The sequence below is a fragment of the Bombina bombina genome, chromosome 9 (assembly GCF_027579735.1).
Source record: "Bombina bombina isolate aBomBom1 chromosome 9, aBomBom1.pri, whole genome shotgun sequence".
NCBI lineage: Eukaryota > Metazoa > Chordata > Amphibia > Anura > Bombinatoridae > Bombina > Bombina bombina.
Window position 1 is genome coordinate 233,265,393 of NC_069507.1, and position 13,087 is coordinate 233,278,479.

Here is a 13,087-nt window from a genome sequence, read left to right on the forward strand (position 1 = left end):
TAAGCAAAACAAAAAGAATCCAGTTGCACAGGGGCTTGCTGAGCTCCACAACTGTACTTCTAAGGATCATGGGGGAAGAGTTATTAGAAGATGATTTCCTGGAGGAACAATTGCTTTCCCTATATAAAATATACGAGGACCATTGTCAAAAATTACCTTGGGTATATGTTGATGGTTGTTCTTACCATGCCACCATTGATAATGAGTGCAGATTAGTCGCCGGCATTGGTATAACTTGGGCAAATGGATTCCCAAATATTTCTGTAGGTTTCAACATTGGACCAAGATCCAGTCAAGTTGCAGAACTAACTGCTGTTCTAAAAACCATTGAAATGGCTATTGAACAAGGTATTCATGAATTTATGATCATTACTGACTCAAATTATGTGCTTGACAGTTTTGTTGAATACCTACCAACTTGGAAAAGAAATGGCATGCAGAAAACTAACAACAAACCAGTCAAACATGGCAAAAGTTCAGCGGTATTGACAATCTGGTGGTGTCCAATGGGTTAACCATACACTGGAAAAAGACCAAGGGTCATTCCAGGATTCTAGGTCCTGATAATGAAGGCAATGATCTTGCGGGTTCATTAGCCAAACAAGGAACAATAACTGGAGAACTCCTTAATGTCGACCACTTAATGGGTGCAGTCCAGGTAGAAGCCATTACCAGAAACCAGGCTAAACACCAAAGTGAACCAAACCTGGTACAATGGAATCAGGATTCTCCTAGTGAAGACCTGATCACTAGTCAAAAAGAAGACCCCATTATAGGTATCTTCTATAAGCACATAGAAGATCCTGAAAACAACCCCATCTCAATAGAGAACAGTATTGGCAAGGAAGATCTTAGAATCTTAATGAAATCCAAATCACAATTAAAGTTACAGGATAGTTTGTTAATTAGAACCTCCAAAACTGGCATCCATCAATGGGTTATACCTACCTAATTCAGAGGTCTAATGCTCCAACATGCCCATGATGCCCCCACATCTGGTCATCGTGGCACCAAATTAACGTATTAAATATATTGTGACTACGCCTTTTGGCCACACATGTTGAAAGATGTTCAAACCTACTGTCAAAGTTGTTTAATCTGTCCACAATTCCAACCCACTGTGCCAATGCATAGCATGCCATTGCAAAAAAGGGGATGGTAATGCCATGGTCAGCTATCCAAATTGATTTTATTGGTCCAGTGACTAGGTCATCTAGAGGTAACAAATACATGTTAACAGTGACATACCTGTTCACCAAATGGGTAGAGTAGGTGCACTCTAGTGCTGAAACATGCGCAGCATTGCTCATCAACCATGTGTGTTCCAGATTTGGTTTACCCCAGCGAATTGAATCTAATCGGGGAACCCACTTCACTTGCGAAGTGATGATCAAAATGTGGAAAATTCTAGGGGTCAAAAGAAAGCTCCATATTGCATATAGAGCTGCCTCTAGTGGTGGTGTAGAGCGTTACAACCAGTCTATTGTGAAAATCCTCAAAACGTTTGTGAGTAAAACAGTTAAAGACTGGGATGTAAAATTACCTCTAGTCCTAATGGCATTAAGAGCAACTCCAAGTAGTGCTACTAAGATGTCACCTTTTGACTTGATGACTGGTAGAAGAATGGTTCTACCTCAACATCTACTGTACCATACATCAGACCAGAACTTGATAAATGCCGCCAATATGCACCAATATGTGGAGAACCTAAAGAAGCACCTGCAATATGCCTTAGCATTCGCTCAAAGGAACATAGAAAAGTCTGCAACTGCCACTAAAACCTATTATGATCTCAAAACTTTTAAAAAGGAATATGAAATAAATGATAAAGTTTATCTTTATATCATTGGAAGAGATCAGGCTAAGGAAAAGAAATGTCTTCCATCATGGAAGGGTCCTTTTTGTCATTACTGACAAGATATCTCCAGTTGCCTATAAAATTAGGATACCTAAAAATGATACTTTTATGGATAAATGGGTCCATATTAAACAGTTGCGAGTGTGCCATCCCAGATCCCAGCTACAAGTCATAGAGGGAGAATGAAGTATCATATCCCCAGATGCACTACAGAAATATTGTAATTTAAAGATGTCTAACTAATGAGCATAAATATGAGGATCGAAAAATAACTGACTCACTTCGTAGAAGACTGTCTATGATGCATACTGTCAATACACTCACCAAGTACCACTGACTTTAAGCCAATTCAAATACATGTGTCCTACATCTATTTAAAATTGGAAGGGGAATTATGTCAGGGTACCTGTGAAATAACATTAAATAATCTATAGATGTATCACATAATCTAATATTTCATGTTTTGCTAATATCTAAATTTATATAAATTGGTCTCACTATAGCCCCTGCCCCCTCACTGCTTAAGACAAGTTGAGAAAAAGAAAGGGAAACATTTGTTTCAATTAGTGAAGATAACTAACTTTACTGTGGATAAACAGTCACTGGGTCTGGGACTGAACCTCTTTAAAGCTTAAATATATGCATAAAAAACAGGTTTTTCAAGAGGAGGGACCACTTTACATACAAGAGTTGATTATCCCCTGCTGAGTGGATACACAGGATCTCCTGTTTACCAGACTTGGTGACAACTTAGATTTTAAATAGCAGAATGTATACTTAAAAAGTCATATAAATGATGTGTCTATAATTTTCAAATCTATTTAAAATACTCAAATAAAATATATATGTACCTGGGAGATGGTTCTAATGCATAAGACACCTTTAAATCTAAAGTGAATATATAACTGTCTATTTTAAGTGTTTAACCAACTTACTTCAGAATAACAACATTGTTTCTTTCATTTCAGACCGAGGAGAAAACAGTAAATTGTCCTAGAAATTATATATAAATTGTGTTTTTCATACACTCAAAATAACAATATCAAGAGATGTATTGAATGTGAAATGTGCTGTATTTGTATTAATATGGGATAATAATCAAAAGCAACTTTAAAGGCATCTTCTAAAATAGTATGAGAAATATATCATATTAAGTCTTGAAATACTCAGAGTAAATAGTATGACATAATCCAATACACATGGAACATGTGGTTTGTTAATACTGAAAATTAAAGTATATGTAATAAACATTTTAAGGTGAAATATTTAAACTGCAGCAATATTTGATGGTAAAACTGCATTTCTGGTTGTCTGATGCCATCTAGTGGTTTATGCAAGAATTAAACCAAAAGGAATGATAGTATCAAATAGCCTATGAGATGTTTACATTCCCAGAGCCAATCAAGGACAAGCTCCGTTAAGGGCCTATCAAAGAGACAAGCTCCGAAGGCCTATCAAAATCTTGTGGGCATGATTAAAGAAAAGGAGGAGGGATTCTTTATTTTGAATAAAGACCCACACACACTAGACAAAGGACACAGACTCAAAGAAGCATAACTGTTGGTGTTTTTATGCAAAGTACATTCTCTGCCATTTTGGGACACTTTCTTGAATATAGGAAGATAACAATTATTAGGTCTGTACCTTTGTGCATAGTGGTTAATTCCTTCTTATATGACCCACAACAAGAAACTTAACATTCATTTGGTGGTCTGGTAAAGTATAAGCTATATATATATATATATATATATATATATATATATATATATATAATGTTTTAAATTAAAGGTATTCTAAAACTATAGTTATATCATAGTTGTAATTAAAAAGGAGAATTTATTCTTATATTTAATATTAATTAGACCAAGGGTAGTAAGTATACTGGTATTAAATATTAATGTTTAGATAAAAATTTGTATTTTAGTTATCATAAATCAATTACAGTTATTGCTAAATATATATTTTAGAATTTGCCTTATTGTAGCTAAATAAGATGTTATTTAAGGTCAGACATATTGGCATATAAATTGGCTGTTTGCATTAATATTATATATAATTTCTGGTATTTTTAATTGAAGTTATATAGAATCATTTGTGGGCTAAGTTGCTTAATTATACGTGTCTGAAAGTTTTCTTAAATCTACTGAGATCCCTTAAGATTTGTGTGTAGTATCTTGTTATACTGTTTAACTAAATACTGTTAAGCTAATGGTCCATACTCTGGTATTTTATAGTGGTATTTTAATGTGATTCATTGTGAGTAAAGTTAATTTTAAGTGTATATCTTTTATGATCTTTGTAAAGAATATTATAACAGCATAAGCGTGTATAGTCGATTTATAATCTAGTCTCTTTTCTATATAAATATATTTCAATGTGTTTATAAATTTAACTAATCTCAAGAATTTAGGAATAAATATTGATTTCAATTGTTTTGTATATACATTTTAATTGGAGGTTGTTTTAAAGAATAATAACAAATAAATTGTATTATAACCCTGGTATATACTGACAACTCAGACAACAGAATAGAGGCCTATCTCTCAATACTGAGGCAGCAGATTATAGGAATTTATGACTGGAAACACATCAAATATATAACACATCTTCGTAAGATGAGAACAATCAACTCTCATAACACATTCACAACTGACTATGAAGAATATTGAGCAGTGCAAGTATATATATATATATATATATATATATATACATACATACACACACACACACACATACAGGTAGCCCTCAGTTTACGCCGGGGTTAGGTTCCAGAAGGAATGGTTGTAAATCGAAACCGTTGTAAATTGGAACCCAGTTCAATGGGAAGTGAAGGAGTTAGGTTCCAGGCCCCTCTCAAAATTGGCATAAGTAACACCTAATACATTATTTTTAAAGCTGTGAAATAAAGACTTTAAATGCTAAACATCATTTTAAACCTAATAAAATAATCACACAACACAGAATATATAATTAAACTAAGTTAAATGAACAAAAACATTTGCTAAACAGCATTATAAGCCTAATAAAATAATCACACAACACAGTCTTCACTTGCATTTTTCTGCAAACAGTTCTTGCTATGCATTCCAGTCTGGACTGATTTATAGACAGGAAGATCTTGTTCCTTTGAAATCTGCTCGATAGCTCAGGTCTGGTTAAACTGATTAATTTCAGCTTGCTTGGCTTTGCTGCAACACAAGCGGACAGCTCCACCTACTGGCTATTTTAATAAATGCACTGCTTCTCAATGCTTTTCAACAGCAGTCACATGACTGGAAAAAAAGGTTGTTATTTTGAAACAGTGTAAATTTAACCGTTGTAAAACGAGGGCCACCTGTATATATATATATACACACACACAAGTAAAAAAATTAAAAAGTTAGGCGCCTGAAGTAAATTTTAATGAGCAATTGCTTCCAAGTTTTGTGTCACGATGAAAGGAATCAGAGAAAGTATTATGATTCTAGATGTGTACACTTTTTATTCTTTGTAAAGAGTTTATGTTATAGTGTTTTTTTGTCTCGGTGATAAAGTTGCTCTCATAAAAAGTGCAATTGCATTTTATTGTTAACCAATATGGATTTGTGTAGCACAGAAAACCAATGAATGCACTAATGCTATGAAATGCGTAGGCATGTTATGATCACAAGGCATATTGTTATATAGTTATTGGAATGATCATCATCTACAATATATTGAATAAATAAAATGTTAATATATTTTTTTTTATTTACCAATAAAAGTTAAAAGAACACAAGCTTTGATGCAGAAAGACGTAAAATGATGGTAAACTTTAAATGTTTTAAAATCAGGTCTGGAATCTAAATGATATATTACAGTGACTTTGACCAACATCCTCTAATGAAGATGTACTGTAACTTATTTTTTAATCTGGTCGTGCCATTCTAATACCCCGCGTTCCGGCCACCCACTTCAAAACTCATATTTTTTTGTGAGCTAATGGTTTGAACTGTTCTCCAACTGGTGCTCTAGCTACAAAAAAGTGCTGTATGGCTAGAGCACCGATTGGAGAATAAAATATTGTAAATTATTACTTAGATTCTGGACTTGATTTTTAAACATCTAAAGTTTACCATCATGTTAACCAGTTCCCTTTTTTTTTCTTTTAGAAAGTAATTGAATAGATAACTTCAGCAGTGTTAGTTTAAGTCCCACTAAACACATGAAGAATTGTGCACACTTTTACCAATTATCATTAAAGTATAATACATGATTATTTTCATTCAATTAATTATGAAACATTCCTCAAACAGGCATTAAAGTGCAAAAAGAAAATATTCTAATGTGTTATATGCTAGCAAAATGCAGTAATAAAATATTCTGATTTTAATCCCTGCAAAGATATTAAACGCATAGTTAAAGTCAGCTTTAAAACTAGCAATACATTATTGGGAGCTAGCTGAACACATCTTTGTGTTGACACCAATATCCAGCTAGTTTCCAGTAGTGTATTGTTGCTCCTGAGACTACATGGATACTAAGAGAGCAGAATACATTTGGTAATAGAAGTAGATTTAAGAATATTGAAAAGTAAGAGGACAGCCACCGGGGAGAACAATGTTGCTGAGGACCTGCCACCGCCCTTAAGGAGCTTGCACCGGAACAAGAAGAGAAGAGGACTTCTGCGGATCACAAATGGTGAGTAGTAAAACTTGTGGTTCCAGTGTTATTTACTCTGGGAGGGTTAGTTTTACTATAGGGCTTTTTAGTTTAGTTTTAGTATAGGGCTTTTTTATTTTTAGGTGTCTTTTTTACTGTATTGTTTTTTTTTAACTTAGGGGGTCTTAGGTTAGGGGTTTTGGTGGGTAGCAGTTAAAGGGTTAATATGATAGAGGTTGTGGCAGTTTATGGGTTAAGTAGTGCTGGTGTTTGTTGCACAAAGGGACTTGTGGTGGTTTAGGGGTTAATAGTGTTGGGAGTTTAGAGGCAAAAGGGGGATGTGGAGGTTTAGGGCTTAAGGAGTGAAGGGGGGTTTGTGATGGGGTTGTGGCAGTTTAGGGGTTAAGTAGCATAGGGGTTTGTTGTGATAGGGGTTGTGGAAGTTTAGGGGTTAAGTAGTATAGGGGTATTTGTGATGGGGGTTGTGGACGTTTAGGGGTTAAGCATTGTAGGAGTATTTGTGATGGGGGTTGTTGCAGTTTAGAGATTAATAGAGTAGGGGTTTTAGTGCAATTGGGATTGTGGCAGTTTAGGGGTTAAATAGTGTAGGCAGGGTTGTTTTTTTAGTTAAATAACAAATTTTTTTAACAAACAAATGTTTGTTAATTAAATTAATCTGAAATGAATAAAAATGCCAGAGGAAAGTCGGACTGTCCAAAACGGTTCATAATTTTGGAACAAACTATTTGTCCAAACTGAAATTTTGACTGATGCACAGCACATGTCTAGAAATTCTAAGAACACAAAACAATGAGAATAAGTGTACAGATCACATGTAGTCACAGATCAAATTTCTTTATACTTTATCACTGGGAATTTATGGATTTCAGCCCAGCTAGATGAAAGAAATGCCGTGTTTAGTGGCCTTACAGCAGAAATCAAGAAAACACATGCTAAGTTATAGTTACATCTCAGTCTGTAATAACTAATTCTGTTTTGCAAAGTGGATACACTAAATGAATTTACGTACATTTTCCTGAGCCTGGCCCAGATTTGTGGATTTAATTATTCTGCAGATATGAGCAGCCAGGAGGGATTTTTCTATCACTGTTTGTCCGTATGAAGTTCAACTTAAACCCACATAATTTAACTCCTGAGCTGCTGAAGAGTTTTACGTTTTTAAAAACCAAATAACAATAAAATATAATTTTTAAGAACTTAAATGATGTTTTTGGATCCATGTTGCTCAACTTTGATGTACTAGGATCATATTTTTGGAGCACCCCTTTCACCAAAATTTTTACTCCTGTGTACATTTTTGTTATATCCTACCTGCTGAATAAATATTACATATACATTGCCAGTCTGGTGCAGGTTTGCATTTCACTAAGTGGGTTATGTTCTGAATCTTGTAAGAGCTTAATACCTTTATACTATTAAGAGATATTTGGCTATATTAAAGGGACAGTCTAGCCAGAATTAAACTTTCATGATTCAGAGAGTGCATTCAATTTATAAAAAAAAAAAAATCAAGAAATATGTTGTATCTGTTTTAGAAACTGAAATATTTAAACAATGTTTTTGGCACCATTGCAAAAAAAGCTGTTGATCTGACACTGACACCCCCATTGGAACACAAGCAAAAGGTCAACGCTGCATATTGTGCAATGGCTTGTTCAGTTTTGAAAATAGAAAACAAAAACAAGTCCATAAAAAAGAACAATTGTTTTCATTGCCTTCCTTTGAATTAATAGCTGGCTTGACACATTGTTACACTATTTATTCACAGAAGCTTGTCAGGTCCTGTAGTATTCATTGCAGATGAATTCTAGAATCTGTGGCAAGGCTTAGAACAGTACATATGCTGTGTAGGCTGAAATATATGAAAATGACATCCCACAGAGAATGAATATTACCTGCCACTGAAGTCTTTAAACCAAGCAATGTAGAATTAATACTCATTGCCCATCATCCTTCAATTTGTCTGCTTTGTAATAATCTAGTGGTGCTGCATTTTGTCACAGTTAAACTTACTCTAATGATCAGATTAAGTGGGGGTAGATCACAGCCCTAATTTTGAAGAAAATGGCAAGCTTGTACTCTGGAGGTTAGCGCATGTTAGGTTTATATAGAAGCAATGCATGTATAAGGGCCAAAGTTGTCACTATTTCAGTAACTGATTTGATAGTGTACTAGTGCATGAGAAGCATATGCATATATGCTACGTGCACCCACATTAAAATGCTGTTCCTAATAAGATAGCCAGTGCTGACTTTCCTGGAGCTAATTGGATCATCACAAAGGAATATGTGCATTAGCTGTCTTTCTGAGTGGTGCAGTATTTAAATGTGCATGAATAGAACATATGCTGCACATACACCAATCAATTTTGCTACTATACATATATTGCAAAAATGCTTTTATTCCCAATGCATATATCATTTAGAGATTTAGTTTTCTCTTTCTTGTACTTTTAAAACAGGACTGGCCAATCTAAGGTCCCCCGGTCTGCCAATGTATTTGCACCACTGAGCAGAAAACAGATTTGATACTGAAAACGTGGTGGTTATATTCTTTTCATTAGATAAATAAATAAAAATTACGCAACCCCCCCCCCCCCACCCGCAAAGGGGTTAAACACATAGACTTGCAGGATCAGCAGAGCTTAAAAGGACATTAAACCCACGTTTTTCTTTTGTGATTTAGAATGAACATGCAATTTTAAACAACTTTCAAATTTACTACTATTATCTAATTTGCTTCATTCTCTTAAAATCCTTTGTTGAAAAGCATATCTAAATAGGCTCAGTGGCGGCTGATTGGTAGCTGCACATAGATGTCTTGTGGGATTGGCTCACACATGTGCATTAATATTTCTTCAACAAAGGATACCTAAAGAATTAAGCAAAATAGATACTATAAGTAAATTGGAAAAAAAAATTCTAAATTGCATTCAGAATCATAAAAGAACAATTTTGGGTTTCATTCCCCTTTAAAATTGCATGCAGTACCGCATGTAAATATTGCAATATAATGGCCCTTTAGGCAATTGTATTTGTTCCAAATCTTGTATATTTGCTAAGTATATACAAGAAATTAAATTGTGATTAGAAATGTATTTATTTTGAGGCATTTCTCTTTACTATTAATTTTATGCGGCTTTAAAGTTATAAAAAAAAAGTCACTAAAGCAGCGCATTATTACTAACAAGTCCCTGTCTTTTTCATTGGTGACGAGTTATGAATACAATTGTGCTTTGTCCCACACTCCCTAGTGATGCCAAAAATTAGAGTTCACAAATGCTGCAAATCTTATATCTGGTTTAAGCAATTTGCAGCATTTGTAAGTTATGGATTTTGCTTTTTTTTGCCTCTTTAGCAAGTAAGGGACAGAGCACAATTTTTACCCAAAAGCAAAAACTGTATAATGTCCTTTTACAACTATATATTCGATATTTGAAGTTCGACTTTTTGCGCACATCGGATTAGCGAGCAAGCGAAAACTTTTTACTTTCAATTCTTAATACGAGCGCTACCTGATGCACGCAAAAACCTTACTTCTAGCAGAGTTAGTGCGCCATCAGTATCGTAAAACCTGTAATCTGACCCTAAGAGACCCATTTATCAAGCTCCGTATGGAGCTTGTGGGCCCGTGTTTCTGGCGAGTCTTCAGACTCCCCAGAAACAGCAGTTATGAAGCAGCGGTCTAAAGACTGTTGCTCCATAACCCTTTCTGCCTGCTCTGAGCAGGCGGACAGGAATTGCCACAATTCAACCTGATTGAATACGATCGGGTTGATTGACACCTCCCTGCTGGCGGCCGATTGGCCGCGAGTCTGCAAGGGAGCAGCGTTGCACCAACAGCTCTTGTGAGCTGCTGGTGCAATGCTTAATACGGAGACCGTATTGCTCTCCGCATTCAGTGAGGTCTTGCGGACCTGATCCTCACTGTCGATCAGGTCCGCAAGACCTTTGATATTTAGGCCCCATAGTATTTTATGCTTTTAACGTTATTTTATATTGGCTCATTATTTGCTATTATTGGCACATTGTTATGACACTTGCGGGTTAATGTTTCACTATTTATCTGTAAAATTAAATGTTCAGTGTTATGTTTTGTTTTTTTGTAGTTGACCCAAAGACCCAAGCAGTGTAAGCTGTTTCTCGCACTGCAGACGAATAGACATAGTATAATGCTGGACTGTCTTAAAGGGACACTGAGCACAAATTTTTTCTTTCGTGATTTAGATAGAGCATGCAATTTTAAGCAAATTTCTAATTTACTCCTATTTTCAATTTTTCTTCATTCTCTTGCTTTCTTTATTTGAAAAAGAAGGCATCTAAGCTATTTTTTTGGTTCAGACCATGGAAAGCACTTGTTTATTGGTAGGTGAATTTACCCACCAATGAGCAAGAACAACACAGTGTGTTCATCAAAAATGGGCCGGCATCTAAACTTCATTCTCTTGCTATCTTTATTTGAAAAAGATGGCATCTAAGCTTTTTTCTTGGTTCAGCACTCTGGATAGCAGTTTTTTATTGGTGGATGAATTTATCCCCCATTCAGCAAGGACAACCCAGGTTGTTCACCAAAAATGGGCCGGCATCTAAACTTACATTCTTGCATTTCAAATAAAGATGCCAAGAGAATAAAGAAAATTTGATAATTGGAGTAAATTAGAAAGTTGCTTAAAATGTCATGCTCTATCTGAATCACAAAAGAAAAAAATTGGGTACAGTGTCCCTTTAAGATATGGAGGCTGATCATATTTTACATTATATGAATATAGAGATAGATAGATAGATAGATAGATAGATAGATAGAAGATAGATGCAGACAGGTTGTATAAAAGCTCTCTAGAATGGTGAATCTTGCAAGGTAGAGCAAAATCAACAGGGAGCACCTGGTAGTATTTTTGTTGTTGTTTTCTTTTAGGAGGTTTTAAGGCATCATAAACACATTGAGAGTTTTATATAAAATGATTGTTTTGTGTAATGAAACAAATGTTCATGTCATTTAGCTCTGAAAATTGAGCAAATTCTAATTTTTAGAACTCAAATGCACCCAGCTGACTTCTCAAGGCTAACTATATGCCTGTCCCTATTTAGATCTATTAGATAGCAACTGCAAAACAATGCATTGTATACTAACGTTATGCCAGTAACTAGTCTTGTTGTGTGTGGAATGAAGCCCAGAGTGGCTTCTGTAAATAAGGCAAATGGTGGGTGTAGTTTGGCTTTAGAAAAATAATTGCAGTTGAAATAGTGTTAATTATTTTTTTTAAACATTGCAGTTTTGTATAAATGCCTTAATCTACTGCACTGTACATTTTGAGATAAACTCATCAGAGTACATTTGGTGAGCTAAAACAGTGATACCTGCAAGGCTCAAATGCTTTGAGAATATAGTGACACCTGTAAGAGAACTTCAGACACACCCAAGGAAAACTACATTAGTTTTATATGCACATTTTTTATAAGTATAGGCATTTTGTAATTGGCTAATGACTGTCACATGATACAGGGGGGAGGGAAAATTGGATTCAATTTGAAAATTGCCAGAAAATATACTGCTGCTCATTTCAAATGCTTTTGTAAAAAAAAAAAAATGTATTGTGTATTTGTCAGTTGTTCAATTCTGCTGTATTTAGTGGTTATTTAAAAGATATTTTTTCAGTATAATTACACTGAACTCTATATTTTAATGTTTCAGTCTTTCCTTTACATACAGAAATGTAGGTAATGCAGCTGACTGATATACACAACTCTCAAGGTTAAAATCTGCCTTTCTCAAATCCGGCGAAAGACTTTATAGTACTTACAAATCTTTTTTAGTGATGAGCTTTAGAGAACTGAGTCCATCTAAAGAGACAGAGAGAGATACACAGACAGAATTTGCTTTAAAATGTTCACTAGATAATAAATTGTTAAGCAGTTTACAATCGTCCAACCGTGACCTTCATTGCTTCACATTTTTTATGATAAATGTTTATGGAAATTGCCACTGTGATGGGAATTCCCAGCGGGATGTTGTGCAGTCCTAGTGAAACAATGAGACACAGTGCTTTATTTCTTGGCTAATATTTGGTATAGGTTAATCCCCATGGAATGGCTGCACTGTAAGGAATTTATTGATCTGGAATTAATGGGTTTGACTAACAATGAATGTCTGGAGTCTCTGAAAATTTTCAAGAGGTTTAAAAAAAGTCCTTATATACTACAAATGAGCCTCTGATGCTCACTGGATTTTATTTAGACACAAATCAGACTAATAATAATAATAAGCATTTTACTTATACAGTTTTATTCATGTTTAGCATTATCTTCTTAACAAGCAACTCAATAGGATAAATCATCATAAAAGTGTTAAAAGGGACATTAACCCCTTGTTGCATATGTACAATAGGTACTACGTCACACAGTATTTTGCCCAGAGTACTGTGTTGATGTAGAACCTATGTCTAACACTGTGGCGCATGTTTCGGTCCCCGCTATCAGCTTTGAGGTGGGTCCCTACACTACATCAAATGATCTGACCAAAGGGAGAGAAAGAGGGGTGGGTCCTTACACTAAAAAGAACGTTGGTGGGGGGAGGTGGGTCCCTACACTA

The 13,087-nt window shown here is 35.0% G+C and overlaps 1 protein-coding gene across 1 annotated transcript in view; it reads right to left on the reverse strand.

Annotated features, from left to right (window-relative positions):
• Positions 1–13,087, reverse strand: part of ATRNL1 (attractin like 1) — a 1,671,159-nt gene that overhangs the window by 1,505,734 nt on the left and 152,338 nt on the right. The gene's annotated exons all lie outside the window — the stretch shown is intronic.